Source organism: Lepidochelys kempii, chromosome 7, assembly GCF_965140265.1.
Source record: "Lepidochelys kempii isolate rLepKem1 chromosome 7, rLepKem1.hap2, whole genome shotgun sequence".
In the NCBI taxonomy this organism is placed as follows: domain Eukaryota; kingdom Metazoa; phylum Chordata; order Testudines; family Cheloniidae; genus Lepidochelys; species Lepidochelys kempii.
The window spans coordinates 35,717,741-35,735,609 of NC_133262.1; the positions used below are offsets into that span (position 1 = coordinate 35,717,741).

At 43.1% G+C, this 17,869-nt stretch overlaps 1 protein-coding gene across 7 annotated transcripts in view; it reads right to left on the reverse strand.

Moving 5' to 3' along the window:
* Positions 1-17,869, reverse strand: part of FBLN2 (fibulin 2) — a 194,137-nt gene that overhangs the window by 175,940 nt on the left and 328 nt on the right. For 2 of the 7 annotated variants that reach the window (XM_073352185.1, XM_073352180.1), the window contains exon 1: positions 477-580. The exons of 3 other annotated variants lie outside the window; for them this stretch is intronic. The gene's annotated coding sequence lies outside the window, so the exon portion shown is untranslated. Of the gene's footprint in view, positions 1-476; positions 581-16,465; positions 16,499-17,869 lie in introns of those variants that run through there. 2 more of the 7 variants (XM_073352183.1, XM_073352184.1) reach the window with 2 other exon arrangements.

The window sequence follows — 17,869 nt, forward strand, 5'->3', positions numbered from 1 at the left end:
AGGCCAGAAGCAGTGTTAGAAATAATTGTTTTTCTGAGACATTCACTTGTGAGGAACGGAAAAAAATAGCTCACTTGAGTTCTGACTAAAATACAAACCACACACATTTTGTTTATGAAGTATTTTGCAGAAAACTCTACTGCAAAGAGCTTTGTTCATGTGCAGTGCAGCCATAGCTTGTAGTTAATACACTGCTAAAAGAACACATAGTAAACACTTCTAAGTCTGCTGAAGTCTTTACTGTACCAAACAAACAGAGGACATTTAACAAGAGCTTTAAAACTGTGATTAACATTTAGAAAGTAAATTTGGAGAACAAAGTCAGTACAAAGTTAAGGGATAACACAGTAAGGTATAATTTCTACTACAAGCAAAACAGATAACATAAAGCAAAACTAAAGCTTAAAGCCAAGTTATTTCATACCAGTCACAATAAATTCACTACAAGCATCTAGTTAACCATGATTTCTGCTAACCTGTAGATGTGCAGGACTGTAGATGCAGTTAAATTTTCCTATAACCTTTTGTCTGCAGTCATGTTACTAGTGCTCTGTTTCCAAGTGTTTCTTACACTCACAAGTTCCCTTTCCCAGCTCTGTCCTAGGAACTGCCCAGATTTTGTGGTGTAATCTGAGCAGGGAAGTACCATGTGCCTATGATATGGTTAATTCACTTCTTACCCCCTGTGATGTGTAAGGAAACAGCTTAGAGTTTCAAAGGACTGTTCTCTGTCCTGTCAATCCAGGTATAATGAAAGGCAGGACTTTTGTATCTGGCAGTTTAGACTTTCATTTGGCATCTCGAAGTCAGAAACCGATATTATGACTAACTACAATCATTTGAATATAAAACTTCCCCAGGGCCTGATTCTTCAATCCTGCCATATGCAAAACTCCCACTGACTTCTCTAGGAGGTCCACATACAGGGACTTGCAGGATCAGTCTGGAAGAAACTAACCCTTATTAGCAGCTAACTTATTGCTCCAAGGAAGAGTAAATGTGACAATTATCAACTTGGCCAACACCAAGGACTGAACTGGGGACCCTAAGTTACCAGCACAAGCCTTTACAGCTTGAGATAAAAATCTAGGCTCTATAGGAGGGAGCTTAAACAGACTCACGTCCATTGCGTATGGGACAGACAGGAAGACATTCAACACACTGACAAGTTGGTTACACCAGAGCAGGAGTGCCCCAGTGCTGGAAGCGTGATGCCTGTGGACGCTAGATGGAGCATGCTGAGCAAGGCAGCAGCGCTCTTCCCAGTGCTGCCCAGTGCAGTGTGCGCCCAAAAGCACTCTTTGGTGGTGTGTGCAGGGGAGGAAGCACAGCACATCTCCCCTCCCGCCTCCCCACCCAGTGTTCTATCTTAGGCTTTTGAACTATCTGAATGCCTGGAGTGTAAGCCGCCGGGTTGCCAACGTAAAGACAGTGATAATTTCACCCTCAATAGTGATCTTTGGCCTTTTGACTCCAACAGCACCCTTAGCCCTTCGGTGGCACTGTAATTCCTTTTGCATCAGTTGACCAAAAGCCTGTGCATTTTGGAAGTAAAAGCAAAATGGAGCCATACTGCCAATGGACTCCTCAAACGCTGGCAACATTCTAGCTGAGAAATCGGGTCAGCTTCTGCTGGCTGTTGACATTTTTCTATTACATTTCTTTTTTGTATTTGATTCTCTTTGTATTGAAATAGTCAAAAATCAAGTATAAATGATTCAGGGCCAGTAGAGCAGCATTACGGAGAGGTGGAAGTAGCTCTTTCTGACCATGTACCTCTTTAAGGGTGAGGCCGTACCTCGGTATATAGGTACACCTATATACATTGGGAAGATAGCATACCTCAGTATATAGGCAATGATGAGGAGGGAAGAACTACAAGAGAAATGGCTCAAGGAAAAAAACCTGCTTCATCAGCCCCATCTACACGAAGAAGGTGGTGCCTGGGAATATCCCAGCCACAAATGACAGATGTTGCAAATCACACATTGTTTATCCCCTGGTACCACCACCAAGTACGCAGGAGGGAAAGTGGGAGCATGCTGTGCAGTAGCTTTACCCCTCTTCAGTGTCTCTAGAAAACTCCATGTTGATGCATTCGCTTACCACTTTGTCACTGAGTGGGAGGATACAGTCATAAGACATCCTTTTGTCTCTTTACATTAAAGATCTGGGACCACATTCACTGCTATGTTCCAGTAGTTTTGTTCCACTCCAGCAATGTAAAGGAGTCCTAAACCCAATTTAACTGGTCAGATGAACTGGATTGATGGCTGCTTCACATTGCCCGTGGGGCACAAAGCAGGAACAGCAGATCAGTAAAACTGGTACTCCAGAATAACTCCTCCTTGCCATCTAATCCCACCAACAACGATGGTCATAATCAGCACACACCTAAAGCCCATATAATTTTAAGAAAAATGCTCATTTGATGCCGCTGTGCGTTTAGATACATAATCTAGATTTCCTGAAAAAAGAACTAGAAACAGATGATCTCGTTGCTCCAGACAGACTTTTGCAAGAAAACAGCATGTAAAGTAATCCACTGTCAATATCACTTGGACCCTGCCACTCCCCAATTGCTCATACATTTTCAAGTAAATTACACAAGCAAAGCAAAGAGGATACAACCCTATCTGGCAATAATTCATGAGCAAAGGGGTGGAGGCTTCCATTTGCTTCCCAGCCAGGCTAAGATCGTGAGACATGGAGGGAAAGCTATATCATCTTTGAAATGCTCACCAAGGAACAGCTGCAACAGAAGATTAAAGGAGAGCAACAGTTAGGAATCATGGAGGAAGGAGAATCTGAGACATCAAGGCAACAGAACAAACAGGAAATACAAACACTCTGAGAACAATAACTCTTGGTCAGAAAAGTGCAAAGCAAAGCAATTTATGACAAGGGATTTGCTTACTTTTAATTTTTTTGTCATTAATTTTTTAATGGACCTTGGTGGTAACACCTGCTTTTTATAAGATATTTTGAAGCTCCATATAAGTAACATATGAACTCACTTCCCTTCTGCCCAGATCCACATACTTTTGCCTACTGGGAGAAACCAATTTGTTCTAAAGTGAAGGCACTAGTTCTGTGTGACTGGAGATCCTCCAGTTGATTAATTAACCAGCTTATTTGTGCTGTTCAGAAACAGTTGTGTGAGCTTAACTGGAACAATTTTTTTTTTTTAATAAAACCTCAATTGTAGAAACCCTTCATAATGGATTTAAAAGTTATATTACCATTCAAGAATTCTTATCTTGCTCAGTCATAATAATTATACGCTACAAAGCAACAACAAAAAAAAGGAGCAGACAGAGGGATTTCAGTGCTTAGGAATAATTACAAATAGACATCTCTAAAAACAAAAGTCCATTTTTAATCTACATTTCAGGAAAAGCAACTTGCTACTCTACCAACATGCCTCAGTCTTGCTTAGAAGAGACCAGCAAGGCGCAAGGAAATCAATGATTTCTGTGATGTAAATGCTTGTTTAAGAACTTAACTGAAGCCACCAGTATGTGTCTCAAATTGCCAAGCAGCCATCACACAATAATCACTTTTAGCCACTGGATTGCTCTGCGTCTCAACCAGTGCTCTAGAAGGATCCAGATTTTGTAACCAATAACCTAAACTGTGGAGTGCCCCAGTGTCAAGGAGTTCACGGTTTACTTGGAGAGCCACATCCTCTCTGACACAGAAAGGATTTAATTTCTTCTGTGCTAGACAATGTTAATGGCACAATACTCCCCTTCACTGTTGCACATACCAGGTACATCTTCCTTTACCATTCATTTACATAGCGGTTCTCTATTATACTGTTGCTGGAGCACACTTCTCTTCTGGCAGCAGAGGGGATTAAATACGTTTATCATGATTATTTATATACATCTTGATATTGCCTGAAGGCCCCAGTCAGGATCAGGACCCACCATTCTAAGCACTCGACAAACTGAAATAGACGTGATCCCTGCTCTGAATGGCTGAAAGTCTAAATAGATTCTTAGAGCCAATTTCAGACTTGGTATTTGTATACAACTCCCTGGGGACTTTTGCTGGCCTACAGCATTAAGAGCCAAGTTCAGACACGGTGAAGACCTTACAGCTTGTTCCCTGCTAACCTCAGGTTACATTTTTGCTGTAGTTCCAGGACAGAGTTTAAATCAATAAGCTGTTGAGCATGAGATAGGATGGTGATCAGACTATCTAGAAAACTCACACTTAAGAATTCAAAAATGCTTAATTTTATTAGCCATTTGAGCCAGGCTAGAATTTGGTGAAATTATGATTCATACCTTGTACTTCTGTAGTACCTCTCATCTAACAACCTCAAAGCAGTGTATGAACAACTAATGAATTTTCACATTAACTCTGTGAGTAACTAAGAGATACTTAGGGATTCACCAAAATGAAGTCAGTTCTTGGGTGAAAATCAGCAGCTATTTAACTAATTTCACAGAAGTAAAAAACAAAAACACAATGAGCTGAAAGTGCCAGAAAAATGTAGTTGGAAAGTAATTGCCTTGGTCCATATCACGCCAACACACTATGACCCATATTTGAAACTTGGCCATCATATTGGAGTTAACACACCATCAAACAAGCGACTTGTGAGGCCCTTCATGGACCTATCCATTTTCCATTACCCAATGGGGACACTGACTATCATCCTCCACCCTGCCAATGATGCCAGTCTTCATTGCCTATTTGTCAAATTTCCCCAAATACACACCTTCAAGGCTCCATCTCATGCCATTCCTCATGCCTGAGAGGAGTTCTCAATAAAAATCCACAAAGGCACTATATAGTCCTCCTTCAAATCCCATCTCTGCTCTGATCCCTACATTAGGCCCAACGACTTGACAACAGTCTGGTGTCTAGTGTGCTGTGACCGCTGCTTATCACACTGACCTTAATTGCCTCATTCTTATCTTGTTCTCCCCACTCTGTTTGCTGTATCCCCTCATTGTCTCACTTTATAAGATCTTTGGGACAGGGACCATCTTTTTGTGTTCGATGTTTGTTCAGTGCCTGGTACAATTGGGCTGGGGCCTCCAGGCACTACTGCAATGCAAATAAATAAATCTTTAAGGAAAGACCCATTGGAGCTTTAATGGAACAATTAAAAATCCATTTTACATCTGACCCCAAATATACCACAGTAAAATAAAATATATAGATAACCTTAGGACAGTATTTAACACCATGCAATGGCATTTTAAAAAGGAAAGCATAATATTGCTTTCCCAAACATTGCTTCAGCAGGAGCTTTGCTGAAGAATGAAAAGTCAGACCCTTGACATCTTCCAAACTAGGGCTGTGGGAAATCATCAGTTTTCACAAATTTCAAAATAACTGACATTTTGCCTGTGAGTGCACAGTTCTGCCAGCAGACGATATTTCATTGCCAAAATAGGCACAACTCCACTGTGGAACAATTTGCAATGTTCTTCCTTTGCCTCGGGTAAAAGGGCCATTTTTCAGCACAAAAGCAACAATCTGTGATGACATGGCAGAATTTCACAATGGGCTAAAGAAAAACAAAGAATACCCTTTGTTTTAGGGAGAAAACAGAATTTGAGGAGAAACCACAAAATGTTCAAGAAAAAACATCCAACTTTTGATTTTCTAGTCTTGTGTGGCCAGCAGTGAGACTGTTCTCACAGCTCTAATATCCATGTCAATAGGAAGGGGAAAAGTAGCTTTATGCTGATTACAATCACTCCTGCAAATTAAAATTCTAGATAATAAAAAAGGAGAATAAAACAGGAGTCCACCTAGAGAAGTCATTTTTCTAGAACTCAGTTCCCTTTAATGGAAGCGTCAAGAATTTAGTGATCAGGAAGCAGAGCGTAGAGACCTGGGTGAGGAACGAGAGGGGACAACAAAAACAAAAGAACCACCTAATACACCACGCTCCAGCCCTGCAAATGATAAAACATGGGCAAACTGCTGCACTCACCAGAATTTCATTGACCAAAATGGCATCCCCACTGAAGCACGGCAGTCCACTTACATTGTATCAATTGTAGGACTGGAGTCCAGCAGTTTCCTATCATGAGGATGTTATGGATAGCAGCATATTTGATTCAGATCAACATGTTTTGACAGAACTAAAAAGACAAATTAAAACCCATGGAAATATTTTATTTTAAAATTTCAGTAGAGGCTATTTTCTTTTTAATGAAAAAATATTCCCCAGCAATGTCTGCAACCGAATCACCGAAATATTATTTTAGTGCATAAGAACCTGCCAAAGTTGATGATGATTGTAGTAGTAGCTAAGGACCCCAATCATAGTCCAAGACCCCAGCGTGCTAGGCATTACACAAAACACAGGACAGTCCCAGCCCCTGGGAACTTGTTATTTAAGTAAGAAACAAAGTAACCAGAAATTATAAACAAAAGTGAAACTGACTTGGGTTTTTGTTGTTGTTTTAGGTGGGGGGCTGGTCTAAGTTCAAAAATCTGTACGAAACAGAGTGAAAAGTAAAGTAGATATTTTAAAAGAACACATTGCAACAATTCAAGCTGTTATCAGTAAAATAGCTAAGGAAACGTATTGGTATATAGTTGTGTTTAACTGGACAGTGCTGTTTTAGTCCTAAATTTCAAAACAAGCAACTGACAGCCCAGAGCCAAGAAAAGAAGCTGTAAATATAATTGCTCATGTACCTTAACACATCTTATATATTTGAGACTCTTAAAAGTTCCCTGTTGAACAGAATAGAGATTTCGAACACTCAGCTCATCCTCTGTCACGCTGTACTATGAGGAAGAAATCAAAGTGATCCTAAACAATATGAAATGAATGTAGAATCCCAAAAGGACGTATCCCTCTCTCGTGATGTGCTCAAGATATTAATCTCGGCATTTTACAAAAAAAACCAAAAGATTAAACATGCTTTTTCCTCAGGGCAAATTCTTCCAGCATCAAAGCAGAATGTCATGTCAGTAACCCAAGAGCATGCCAGAAAGCAAAATGTATTTACAGCATTGCCTCCCAAGTTTAAAGGCAAATTGCAGCATATTATAACGTACTACAATTCATATTGGAGAATGAATCCATTGACACTTACTTATCAATGCAGGATCCAGAGGTAATCCCCAAAGCTATCTGCATAGGAAAATCCACTGCTGTTTCAAGTGATTTCCCTTTCAAGTTTCCAGCATTGTTTAAAATATGACTCACATTACCCCTAGTTTTCTATTTCTGTAAAGTTTTTGGGCTAGTAGATCATGTTGATTACAAAGGGTTTTTTAGAAGGAGGGAGCCACCTAAGGCCAAATCTCTTTGCCTTCTTTATAGCCGCTGAATCCAACTCAGTTATTGTGGCAATTCTCCTCAATACAGAAAGTGTGATTTGGGCCTTGGATTAGTGACTTCACTAGAAGGGCAGTTATCTGTGCTCGCATACACCCTGTGCAACCCCCAAATCAATGGCATTGCACAGGGTATAAAAACCAGGGCAGAATGTGACTCTACACAATATAACTAGAACTAGTCGCCTCCCATCTCCAACAAAGCCAATAGTGTATGTTGTAAAGGAAATTTTGAAAGAATAACTTTAAAAATAAATAAGAAAATAAATGGAAGGTTTTGTATCTAAACTAAGATCTAGTATTCCTTTTGCATGCAAAATTCAGTGGCGTTATGCATGCAAGTCAGCTGGAACGAGTCCATTACAATTAATGATACAGTAAAAAGCAAACCTTAAAACAAACTAAATAAACAAAATGCAATCATTTGTAATATCACTGTAAGCAGACAAGCTTCTTAAACTTTTAAAATATTTAATTCTTTTCTAAACAAAGCCAAATGAATTATATGGTTATTTTTAATTTCCTAAATCAGTATGCGTAACAGGAATGCATTTTTTCCAGGCCCTGACATATATTTACTGTGTGGTTCTTCTCGAAAAAGGTACTGGGTAATAACAGCAGTGAAGGTTCTGTACTTATCGGATCTCGCCGATTTCCATATTAAAGGTACTCAGACAAAAAAACAAAGATGTTTTTTCTAACTGCCAGGACTGCCTTTCAGCAGGTTTCATAACTAGTTAAACACTAACTAGTTCAGTCTGCATTGGTTTATTGCTACTGGGCATTGCACTCACTGGTCCCACTCCCCAGCCCACAGTATACCAATGATCTTCTGAAATCTCCCAGAATGCACGGTGAATGAAAGCTGAGCCAAGAACTCAGCTTGGATACTGGGATAGGTATCTGGTTGAAATGCTGGTATCTGGTATCTTAAACCAATCCAGCTCAGTGAACATGGATGCACTGAAACAATTGAGCTGATATTGGTACAGGACAAACAGTTCTATAACTAAGGCTTCAATTCTCCAGTGTAGACAAAACCTAAGAGTCAAGCAGCATTCTTTTCCTTCTCACACCCTGGTATACAGGTATTTGTCAAATTAGGCCCTGGCTGACACCAGTGCAGCCCTGTCTCCTTGAGTGTAACCAGTTAGGCCCTACTAAATATTTCTGTTGATGCACAAACAGGGATTGAATCCAGCTCGTTCCATCTGAGTTATGTTGCTCCAAAGGGCTAACAGGAGTAAAAAAAGAAATAAAAGTTTCACTTTAATGACCTAAAGAGTACTCTGAGTACACACGGGGAACAGGTCTCAAGTCAGAAGGTACACATTTTTACCTAGCCACTTTGCAGAGAAGTAGTACACCTCAAAAGATTTTCAGCTTATGACTTTCGGAATATTTAGGCTATGTCTACTACCCTAGGCAACTTTTAGCAATACGGCTATGTCAAACATAAAGGGAAGGGTAAACACCTTTAAATCCCTCCTGGCCAAAGGAAAAACCCTTTCACCTGTAAAGAGTTAAGAAGCTAGGATAACCTCGCTGGCACCTGACCAAAATGACCAATGAGGAAACAAGATACTTTCAAAGCTGGACAGGGGGAGAAACAAAGGTTCTCTCGGTCTGGGTGTTGCTTTTGCTGGGCCTAGAGCAGGAATGCAGGTCAGAACTCCTGTAAAGGGCTAATAAGCAATCTAGTTAGATATGCGTTAGATTCCGTTTTGTTTAAATGGCTGATAAAATCAGTTGTGCTGAACGGAATGTATATTCCAGTTTTTGTGTCTTTTTGTAACTTAAGGTTTTGCCTAGAGGGATTCTCTAGGTTTTGAATCTGATTACCCTGCAAGGTATTTACCATCCTGATTTTACAGAGGTGATTCTTTTACTTTTTCTTCAATTAAAATTCTTCTTTTAAGAACCCGATTACTTTTTCATTGTTCTTAAGATCCAGGGGTTTGGGTCTGTGTTCACCTATGCAAATGGGTGAGGATTTTTACCAAGCCTTCCCCAGGAAAGGGGGTATAGGGCTTGGGAGGATTCTGAGGGGAAAGGTGTTTCCAAGCAGGCTCTTTCCCAGTTATATATCTGTTAGACGTTTGGTGGTGGCAGCAATGAAGTCCAACGGCAAAATGTAAAATAGTTTGTACTTGGGGAAGTTTTAACCTAAGCTGGTAAAAATAAGCTTCGGGGGGTTTTCATGCAGGTCCCCACATCTGTACCCTAGAGTTCAGAGTGGGGAAGGAACTTTGACAGGCTGTACCGCTACAGCCATGCCACTAAAAGGCAGGCAGCGTAGCTGCTGTTTGTCAGCGGGAGAGAGCTCTCCTGCCAACAAGAAACTTCCACCCCCAATGATCGGTGGTAGCTTTGTCGGCAGGAAAATGCTCCTGCTGACAAAGCGCTGTTCACACCGGCGCTTTTCCTCAGCAAAACGTTTGTCTTTCGGGGTGTATGCTGTTTTAACATCTCTGAACAACAAAAGTTTTGTCATTCAGTTGCCAGCATAGACAAAGCCTTACTGTCCTACTACCCCTTTACCCTTTGAGATCTGTTTAAGTATGAACAGCAGAGTAAGCGGGCACACAGGGAGTTATAGTAGTCTGCTATTCAACTGTTCTATTGTCCATAATGGAAATGTTTCTCAAGCTTACGTTTCAGCCCGTATCCCTTGCATGCTGTATTCTTGGCACAGATTTGGACAGCTCAGCTGTCATTGCCTATACCCATTCATAAAATGTGACCACACTGCTGAAAGCCACAGCTTCTTGTGCACCCAGAAATAATGTCATATCTCAGTCAAAAACATACTTCCATAAATTGCCTCTACTTGGAAAGCCCGAAGGTCACATCTGGACTCTGAAGTCAATGGGAGTTGTGTACATGGATCAAGGGCAATATTTAAACTTCTGTCTGATTTTGGAAGCAATCCATGTAGAGAGTTCATTAGCAAGTCAGTCAGATAGGAATGTATAAAACTCTTAAAGCAGAATGGAAGATGAAGTTAAATTAGCACAGCTTTACTCTGATGAATAATAAATAGGATAGGTTTGTAACACACAAGTTCAAAAGATATTAGAACTTAATGGCTCATTGACTGCGGTGGGAGAAGATGCAGACCCAGCCCTCCCCCACATACATCCCAAAAAATCATCACACCATATTCTTAGCAGGACATCATTATATTTGTTTGTTTCAACAGTTCACTTTCTTATATGGAGAACACAATGGTGTAATCAGGCGCAAACAATTCAATCCCTGGCAGACCAGCCCCTGACTATTTTTTTTTTTTTGGCTGGTTTGAGCCCAAAAATGAGTTTAACATTGTGCCCCAGAGCTAGCAGGAAATCCAAACTTCCGCAAGGGCAAGAGAACCAGGGGAAGAACTACACAAAAGCAAACAGGGGAGACCATATCACTATATCAAGGCCTTGGTCTAAACACATGGATTGTTGGTGTGTGCAAGATGAGATAAGAGTTGGACTAAATAAGACTCAGGGTTCTTTTCTCTTCTTCTTGTATGCACATAACTTACTGAAGTACATTCCCACCCAGAGGGTTGAATACACTCTGTGGAAGGGGAGGGGTATGAGGAAGTTTAGGTATCAAAGTAAACTAAGAATTGAGGAAAGTGTCAGCTATGTAGCACGCTGCCTGCCTCTTGGGCAGGGGTGGCCAATCTGAGCCTGAGATGGAGCCAGAATTTACCAATGTACATTGCCAAAGAGCCACAGTAATACATCAGCAGCCTCCCCATCAGCTCCACCCCCACCCTACCAGCAGCCCTGCCGATCAGCAGCTCCCCCCTCTCTCCCCACACCTCCCAATTAGCTATTTCGTGGCATGCAGGAGGTTCTGGGAGGGAGGGGGGGGAGCGAGGGCATGGCAGGGTCAGGGGAGGGGGCAGGAAGGGTTGGAGTAGGGGCAGGGCCTATGGCAGAGCCAGGGGTTGAGCAGTGAGCATCCCCCTGGCACATTGGAAAGTTGGCACCTGTAGCTACAGGCCTATACAAGGAGCCGCATATTGACTTCTGAAGAGCTGCATGTGGCTCCGGAGTCACAGGTTAGCCACTCTTGCTCTTGGGAATCTCACAGATACGTCTCCCCTTGAGCTCTGTGGGTAAGCCTCCATACTTGATTGGAAAAGACATCCAGAACAAGAGAGGGGCGACTTGGCCCTTTCTCTAGGATGCTCTCTTGCTGCCCCTGCAGATGTGACATTGGGACACTCACCATCAAAACCTATGAATCCACCTTTATGACTACGCTGCATCAACTATGGGAGTTTGGCTCCTTCAGGACCCAAGCTGCCAGAAGGCCTTGGTTGGAAGCACAGGCCCAATGGGTCTCAACATTCACCACAAGCTCGGGATAGCCACTGACTGAAGGGAGTGAAACCCCTGCTTATTCCCTGGGGAAGAGTTCAACCCCAGTCACACCCCCACCCCAAGGGGATGGACATTCCACAAGCTGAAACTCTTCTTTCCCCTGCACAGGAAAATCCCCAAGAGAGGGTTTGACACAGAGAAAGTTCAAAAGGCATTTTTATCTCACAATCCCCAAAACAGCCCCAGAGAGAGACAAAGAAAAAGAAAACAGCCACACCAGGACAAGTTTTAGCAGAGTATTGTCCCGGGGTGTATAAACCCCAGGCTACTCCAGCCACTAAAAAGTTAACAGGGAAATTCCTGGTCTCATCAGCTGAGGCTAGTTGCTAGAATTGTAACAGCTGGGGGAATAAAAAGACTGCAGGTGCTCCCTGCCTCCATTTCCTCCTCCAAGGGCGGGTCCCTACAGCCTTCCCCACCCAGGCTGGAGCTGTTGCCATAGCTTTGTCCTCCAGCCAAGTCAGTCACTAAAACGTAACCCTTTCCAGGGCAACACTAAAATACACACACACAGCTTTCCCACCCCGCTCGGGCGCCTCTTCCAAGCTACCTTTGAGTCTCTCTATTCTTGGATAGAGCACTGACTTCCAGGCTGCTTCCCCAGAGTCCCGCACATAGCCTCAGCCCCTATAGACTACCTTTCAGCCTTCCCTATACTGGGATAGGACAGGGACTCCCAGCCTGCTTCCCTGGAGTCCCCAGCTTCTTCCACACCCTACTTCACTGCCTTCCACAAGACTCCCTGTGACTCAATTCTCTTCTCCTCCTGCTACCCGAGTTCTCTCCACTGTTTGGATAAGGCCGAGGTGATACTCAGGCTGTCCCCTGACCCCAAACAGCCCTGCCCCCTTAGGCTGGGAGGCAGCTAATTACGACACAGGTGAGGCTGATTAAACAGGGCTGGCTAGCCCCAGGCCTCTTGGCCTTTAAAGGCAGGCCACCCTGCTACAGTTTTTTTTTTTTTTGGACATGAAAACTAGAGATATGTAGAGGGGGCCCTGAACCAGCCCTCTGGTCCCAAACTAGTCCAGTTAGAAGGTCTTAAAATAAAACATCAAGGACAGTTGGGTATACATTTGACTTCCGTCGGAGCATTCCCTGTGTAGGAACTACAAGATCAGGCCCCGACTCAGAACTACAAGACGGCGCCCAATTGCTTACTTGTTTATTTATTTAATTATTTTCAGGGAAGCAGAAAGGCCCTTAACCAGGCAGTCAGTGCTTTGATTAAAGCAGTATAGCCAAGCTAAATACTCAATATCCACAAGACAAAGACAGTGAGCGGAAAAGTGTATTCTTCCTATGCACATATACGTTTCTTAGATACTTCTTTTAAAAATCTGGGAGAAGATACTCTCGTGATGAGAACTGTATAAACACCTCAACAAACAGAAAAATAAATGCAAAATGCATTTAACTGTAAATCTGGAAAGGAGTCAGTGATTTGAGAGACAAAGTGAGGTAAGCTGTAAGAGAAAGTGGCTTATACCCACAAGCTAGGAACTGAATGCTCTTTTCCTCCTGTGCAAACAGAGGGGAGCTGAAATCCATGGATCCTGCCTGGAAAAGCTGGTTCCACAGCACAATCCCCCAGACCTGATGGAAGCCCCCCCTTCCGCTTGCCAAGGAACTGTCCAGCAAAACAAAAATAAACTCTGAAAAAAGCATACTTCCAGTGCTGAATGACAACTAGTCTACAACAAGTGACAGACCATATTAAACTTCTGTATGGCTTTTGACTTGGTACTGTACAACATTTTGATTGAAAAACTAGAACAAAATAAAATTAACATGGCACACGTTAAATGGATGAAAAACTGGCTAATTGATAGGTCTCAAAATATAACAGTAAACAGGGAATCATCATCAAGTAGATGGGTTTCCGATGGGATCGCATAGGGATAGATTCTTGGCCCTAGGCTACTTAAATTCTTATCCATGACTTGGAAGAAAACATAAAATCATCATTGATAAAGTTTGCAGAGGATACAAAAATTGTGGGAGACGTAAATAATGAAGAGCACAGGTCACTGATGCAGAACAATCTAGATCACTTGGTAAACTGGGTGCATGCAAACATGTGTGTTTTAATACACCTAAATGTAAATGTATACATCTGAGAACAAAGAAATGTAGACTATACTTACACAGTTGGGGACTCTATCCTGGGAAGTGGTGACTCTGAAAAAGATTTGGGCATTGTGGTGGCTGAATATGAGCCCCCAGTGTAATACTGTGGTGAAAAGAGCTAATATGATCCTAAGATGCATGAATAGGGGAATCTCGAATAGGAGCAGAGAGGTTGTTTTACCTCTGTATTTGGAACTGGCGCAACTGCTGTTGGAATTTTGGGTCCAGCTGTAGCACCCTCAATCCAAGAAGCATGCTGATAAATTGGAGAGGGTTCAGAGAAGAGTCACGAGAATGATTAAAGGATTAGAAAATCTGTCTTACAGTGATAGACTCAATGAGTTCAATCAATTTAGCTTAACAAAGAGAAGGTTAACAAGTGACTTGGTTACAGTCTATCAGTATCTACATGAGGAACAAATATTTAATAATGGCCTGTTCAATCTAGCAGAGAAAGGTCTAACATGACCCAATGGCTGGAAGTTGAAGCTAGACAAATTCTAACTGGAAATAAATGTGTAAATTTTTAACAGTGAAGGTAATTAACCACTGGAACCATTTACCAAGGGTGATGGTGGATTCTCCATCACTGACCATTTTTAAATCAAGATAGGGTGTATTTCTAAAAGATCTGCTCTAGGAATTATTTTGGAGAAGTTCAATGGCCTATGTTATCCAGGAGGTCAGGCTAGATCAGTGGTCCCCAAACTGTGGCACACCGCCCCCCCTTGTCCCCTGGAGGAATGTTCAGGGGGGCACGGCAGGGCCCAGATCAGCCTCCATGGGGGCAGAGAGGGAGTGTGGGCCACCCAGCCCCGCTCTGCTCCCAGCCCTTCCCCCAGCAGCGGCCCCGGCTCCCAGCCCCACCCCCAATCTTGGCCCCCAGCCACTGCTCTGCTCCCGGCCCCAGACCTGCCCCCAGTTGCAGCCCCAGCCTTGGTCCCCTTACTGCTGTCCACGCTCCCCCTCCTCAGAGCCGCAGCCCCAACTCCTGGGGGGGGGCATAGACAGGAATAAAGGGGGGCATGACGTGAAAGTTTGGGGACCACTGTGCTAGATGATCACAATGGTCCCTTCTGGCCTTGGAATCAATGAGTCTCCTTCCTTCCTTCCTCATTTTACCTAGCAATGTCAAAAGCCAACATCAGATGTCTAGAAGCCTATGACTAGTCCAGTGCATTTACTCATGTGTGCGTTTGCAGAACTTTCTCAACACATTCATTAAATGTGACAGGCCAAATTCTACTCTGACATATATGCAGCAAGGTTAAAATTCAGCTTCCCCTCCACATACATCTGGCACATACATTTTCTCATATAATGGATGGAAAATGGGGCTGTGCACATGAAACAGAATTGAATTAGGCTGCATGTACCCAGGAATGTACTATGACAAGTCTAGAACTCACATCACTTTAGTGACCCCTTAAAAGCAGTGAACATGCTGCAATATGCCAAAGTTAGCAACCCAAGACAAATGCCACCATGGAACGAACACAAACGCCCTGTCTAGGTAACGAATGCTTTCTTCAATCCATTTAGCTCTGTCTGAGCTTCCTTAGGTGGGAGTCTTAACTGTTAACCTGTTTCTAAAGGGGTGTTAAGGCAGTGGAGGGTTCCGCTAACCTGAAGGAGAAAAAACTCACAAACACATTCCTCCATCATCTAGACATGCTCCCAGACTGCAGTGTCCATTTCTGCTCTACTTCAGCCAGGTAAGTTTGCAGTAGTACTTGTCGCGGCAACCCTAGAGACATTCTAGGGCTTGTTTACATACAAAAGTTGGACTGCTTAAATATACTGCTATAATTAAACTGTGCAACCACCTGAAGCCAAGTCTGCACTAGAAACGTTTGCTATTCTACCAATGTCAGTTCAGGGTGCAATATGGATTTTGGGGGTTGTTTTGTGGTAAGGTGTTTTTTTTTTAACCAAACAAAAGCCCTAGTGTAGAAACATTTATAATGACATGAAAGTGCTTTTGCCTGTCTAGCTCATTTTGTCCAGCACTTTTTTGCAGGCGTCAACTGTACCTACACTAGGAGGGTTTGATGGTATAACTATAACAGTATAATTAAGCAATACAAAATGTTTCTGGTGTAGACTAGCCCTTAGTGAGGATGCAGATACAGTGGCCCAAGTATGCTTTCTAGCCTTACAACTAGTCTTATACAAGAAAGGAAATAAGCTGTACTAGTATAATGCACCTTTATACCTGTAGTAATGTGTCCACATTATGGGTTGTACTGGAATAACTATTTCAGTTAAAACAAAATCACACACTGGATATAATACTGATCCAGAATCGATCATACCTGGAATCTCTCTCCTTCTCTGGAGCCCAGAAAGACATTCGGGAATATAGAATATCTAACTGAGCCCTCCAAAGGGAGAGTGCAGCTTTCACAACATAGAAAAGTTAGATGCTGCTGATCTATCAGAAGCCACACTGACAAATATACTCTCAAATACCATCTCACTAGCTGCTGAGTGACTGAATAACATCTTTTCCTTCTGCGCTGAAGAATTCGAGAAAGGCCAATTGCGATCACAGAGCCAAAAAGAACAAAAGAACTTGCAGTAGGTGGTACAAATGTGCATGTCTAATTACACCCTCCACTCACCTGTCAGATTCCTCAACTCTGGACATGGCTAGAGGGGGAGTCCAGCAAAGTATCTGAGTTGTAAAGAGGAAGAGATAAGAGGGAAGGAGAGGAGGGGGTGTGGGCAGGAGAAAAGGAGCGATTGGCTGATTCAAGTACTGAGCATGTCATGGAGGAGTCTTATATTATTCCTGTCAGTGGACTGAATCTCTCCCTCCACTGCCCCATTCCTCTTCCCTTCCTCTCCCCGCAAATATCTGTCACACATCTCCCTCCTCAAGAATCTGGATGTTTTTCACTACTGCAGTGTATCTGCTGAGCATGTCACATACTCCTTTTCTTTTTGTCTAAACAAGGCTACTTGTGGCACCTTAGAGACGAACACATTTATTTGAGCATAAGCTTTCGTGAGCTACAGCCGATGTAGTGAGCTGTAGCTCATGAAAGCTTATGCTCAAATAAATGTGTTCCTCTCTAAGGTGCCACAAGTACTCCCTTTCTTTTTGCGGATACAGACTAACACGGCTGCTTCTCTGAAAACTGTTTAGACAGTAGATTTATACCAAGAAAGTCCACAGCAAAATTAAGAAGTTCATAGTATTCCCCTAGCTGTCTTATATCTACACAGTGTCTTCCTTTTAAACTCCTCCTTGGGTCTCATTAAGCTCACACTGGGCTAGCAAGTCTGCACAACTTGAAGAACAATTTCATGAAAAAGTGAGTTTATCTGCCAATTCCCCCCGTGTTCTACATGTAATTCGATTTGCAAACCCCCACCACTCCACAAACTGTTCTCAGTTCTTCCTCTCCACCCCGAGGGTCGTTTTCAGTAAAGCAATAGTTTTGAAACATTTCAAGTATTATTTGGGGGGGGGGTGGAGGGGCAATTTGCCACTTTCAGAACAACAAACCACCACCACCAGGTAAGCAAATATTTGCATGTTTGTCCGGGTGGGCAGGAAACAGGGTTTGGATCATATCGCTTATTCTGACGGACGGCAGAGTTCTCTATTCCAGTACACCTCCAGCGCACGCAGTCCGTCGCTTAGCAGGACCGCACGCTGTGTAATTACTTCAACGTTGCAGCCGCTTGAGCCTCTGTAAGCGGGCGAGGGTTTGTTCCGTGCGCGCTCCCGGGGGCGGAACGAAAACAGGATTTCTGAACGCCGTAGCGCGATGCCTGCTGGTTGTTTTGACTTATTAGCGGAGCCACAAGCGTCCACGCAAGGCGGTGGCTCTACCATCCGCGCAAACGGGGAGGGTCCAGGGGCGCCGGGGCTTTTGCGAAGCCGCGGGACCGTGCACAGGCCGGTGACCCCGCCTGCGCCGTGCCTGGGAGCGCTGCTGCTGCGCTCAGGAGCTGGGTGGCTGGGGAGAGGGGGGACTCCCAGGTGAGCAGGAGGCAGCGGCGGGGCGAGTGGCCCG